Raw genomic sequence first — 4021 nt, 5'->3', positions numbered from 1 at the left:
CAAACAGGCATTTGGAGACAGAAGACAGACAGTGAAGTATTGAAGATGAACAAAGTAAATGAGGAATTGGAGGGATACAAAATGTGAGGGATTTGAGACACAGAGGCAGAGTGAAGGACAGTAAATCGGAAGATTTTCAGAATGAGATTGGAGTTGGAGGGAAAGACAGGAGAGATTGGATATATTGGTAGTGTGAGGAATTTGAGGTGAGGTGATAAAATACCATGAGGAAATAGGGATATTATGATTGATAATAATGAATTGGGGATATATAGATAGTGAGCAAAGACATTAAAGACAAAGAGAAAGAAAGACAGACCAAAAAGCTAGACAGCAGGATAAATAGCACCCTTGGAGATCATCCATATTTAAGTGGAATGTCAACTTTGTAGATAGAGGGGCTGGAGAGTAACTGAGGGATGAAGCAGAAATGCAAATTATTCTTGGAAAAGGACCTGTTAAGTGTGAATGATAAATCTGAGCAAGCAATTGGAAATGTGGAGATAGAGAGACTGAGAAACTAGAGCCAGAGAGATAGACAGAATGACAGACTGGCAATGGAATGGTAGTCACTGGAGATGTAGAGATAAGTGGACCAAGACATTGTAGAGATGGACTGCTAATAAGAGCAATTCACCAACGTTAAACACAATGTGGCACTGGCAACAGAGACAGACAGGCAGAGGGATGGCAGATTGAGGAATTATCATGTGGAATGAGACAGATATAGACCGAATAAAGCACTGGAGGTAGAATGGCAGAGAGTGAGGCATTGGAAACAACAACGCAAGTTACTGGAAAAGCTCAGCAGGTCTGGCAACATCTGTGAAATCAACGGTTGATGTTTCGGGTTCGGGGACCTTTCCTCAAAATTGGTTTTTATTTAGTGAGGTATTGGAGGTGGAGAACCAGTGAATGATGAATTGGAGGAGTCTGCACGATGAACTGATGCAGTCAGGTTACAACAAGACATCTGAAGCAACCTAAACAGGAAAATCAAAGTGATCACACTTTAATGTAGGACTTTGGAACACCAATGGTATTGTCACCTATTCACATACCTTTGCTCACTGTTGTTCTGATAACATCTAAGAATACTAACTTCAAAATCTGAACAAGCAACTTCAGTGAGGTATGAGTGAGGGGTTTTCCTTACATGAGGCTAAGGAGTCATGTAACTGTCTCATCACCTCAAGCAACTGGCCGGATAGGGGGAATCACTTTCCCAGCGGGGGTCATGAAGAGGGGTTGCAAATTATTCTCACCAGGTTTCTACAGGAGCTGTTAAGTGTGAACAAAACCCCAACCTAACTCAAGTGAGGCTGAAACGACCCCAAGTTAAGAATTGAGCCCCTGCGTGTCAGTTTGCCATGAGCGATCGCTGCTGCATGACTGCCATTTAACTTTTTGTCCTCTTCCCACTTTTGAAGAAAGTATTAAAGCCACGCTGTGCACTGTACGACTCTTCATCATACAAAGATGACTAAAATTTCAAATACAGTCTGAAATTTTGGGAGGGTTAGGGAGATGGTGGGTGTTATCCACAGGTCCTGATCTCTTTGCAAAAATCTGAGGACTCCATCATGGTTGTGACTGTTGCTCACGGGAGCTGCTGACTCCTCACGGGGCTCACTGGCATGAGCATTGACATCTGCGGGACTGCCAGTCTGAGACAAAGGATTAACTCCACACATCCAGAAAGTTTGCCAGCGCATCCGTGTGCCTGTAGAATCAATCAGGGTCAAGTTATATGCTCCATCGAAGCTCGTTCGATTGCCTCCACTGCACGTTCTCCCTAAACAACTTAAACCTCCGCCACTTCCCGTTGCATGGCCCTGATAGTTTACTCTCGAAATTAATTCTGCCTGCCATCTCTGGATGAAACCAGAGAAAACATGGCAAAGGCAACCATGGCGAGAAAATTGCCAGGGAAATTCATTATACTGGCCAAACACCTCCTGCTAACAATGCCATCGCTCCTCACTGAGATGAGCTCATCTCTCTCTCCCTGGAATATACAAAGAAATTTTGAGCTCCCAAGTCGTCTTTTCGCATCAGTCAAAGATGTAGCTTTCAATGCAAGAACATGCTTTCTATAATGTTGTTGACCGATGGGAGGGCCTCTGACGACCCGCTACTGTCTGGCTCTTGTTAACATGGGCTCCAGAGTAATACGCCTGCCCCGGTTCCTGTAACACACAATGCATATTTAACAATAGTGAGGGACAGCAGATGGAGAGACACTATTACAAAACAACTGGAAGTCAGCACAGAACAAGGACAGTAAGCTAATCAAATGCCATCCCTTTTAGTCTTTAACCCTGCCACAAATTCCAAACCATTTGTCCCCTAACTCCCAAAACAGTCCTCTCTCACAAATCCCCTTACACTGCGATTACAGTTTGGATCCATGAACATCTTCAATAAAGCCAATTCTTCTAGAATCCTACATCACCAGTGAAGACTCTCTTCAGATTCCTAACTCTCCACTGAAGACCATCTGTCCAGATCCCTAACTCCTCCCATTGAATACAATTAGAGTCTTGGGACTCCTCAAAGACCATCCCTTAAGACTGGTAATACCTTCTTGGAGATTAACTAATTAAAACCCGTTGATTCAAACAAGTGTCACATGGGAAAGATGATATTTAAAAGGTGGAGCTCCGTACTGAATATGAATATATTCCCAGACAAGAGCTGCTGTCTGGAAAGCACCAATCAGGAAGTCACTCAAAGCCAGGCTCGAGCTCCCTAACCCAAAGGAGAGGATTAAAGTCAATTCTGTAGCCCTATTCTAGAAAGAATCGACTCTAAGTTTTTGTTGACATAATCTGATTCCTAATCCGATAACGTGACAATTTTTTAAGATTTGCAACCGAGTTTGAATCCCTCCTTAGAGTCTTCCCTGTCTCCTTTTGTCAGCCAATCTGCCAGATTCTGCCCAGCGATTCCATTATCAGTGCCACAGGCCATTTGGTCCAACTGACTCCACTTGAACCTCCTCCTGCCCTCACCATGTCAATCCATCAACCTATATCTTTGGCTGTTAGGACTTTAGCCAGTGTCTCATCAAACGTACCTATGTTACTCACATCAACCATTCCCCACTGTAGAAAATCACACATTGCCGATTTTCAGTTATTAGCAACAGCCTTACTCTGATGGCCCATACTTGGGGTCTCTCCTATCAATGAAGACATCTCCCTGCAAGTCCTTGAACATCACGACACCCAGTCTGTCAGTAGAGGGAAACCATCAGCTTCTCACCAGTCACCATGTGGGAGCAGTGAGGTGCAAGCTCAGCCTAATGTCAGCCATGATGAGGTCCTCATGAACGGAGAGCAGTGAGTCCAAGGCATGTGGATCTGATCTTGGAAGTCCAAAATGATGACTTTGTAGCAAAATGGTGTCTGCATTGAATATAACACAGCTGCTAGTGTATAACTGTAAAAATGTGTATTCTGAAAATGATTTTCTGTCCTTTTTGCTATCAAGGGTCTCATGACAGAAAGAGATTTCAAACCACAAACTTAGCCAGGGGCCAAGCAGTTAAAGGGACATAATGATCATGGGGACAAAAATAACCCTTGACCCCACGGTGACCCGGTGTTGAATTAGCATTACTGCCTGTGAACAGCAGGCGGAGGTTAAGCATTTAAGGATGAGGACTGTCATCCGGACTGGGTACCACCACAAAGCCTGCCGAAACCACAGACCAACACTCGCAACACACCGGGGGGGGCGCAGAGGCTGCCCCTGCCGCACCCCCTGGCAGATGCATTGACTGCCTCCACCCCGTCCCCTGGGGGGCACAGAGCATGCCACCGTCCCGTACCTGGGGGGCGCATGGACTGCCTCTGCCCCATCTCCAGTGGGGACACAGTCTGCCTCATACGTCTCCGGGGGACACAGAGTCCCCCCACCCCCCCCGTCTCCAGGGGACACAGAGTTGTCCCCCCCCCCGCCTCCGGGGGGACACAGAGTCTCCCCCCCGCCCCGCCTCCGGGGGGACACAGAGTCC

Source organism: Chiloscyllium plagiosum, chromosome 45 (assembly GCF_004010195.1).
Source record: "Chiloscyllium plagiosum isolate BGI_BamShark_2017 chromosome 45, ASM401019v2, whole genome shotgun sequence".
NCBI lineage: Eukaryota > Metazoa > Chordata > Chondrichthyes > Orectolobiformes > Hemiscylliidae > Chiloscyllium > Chiloscyllium plagiosum.
This window is presented reverse-complemented; position numbering follows the sequence as displayed.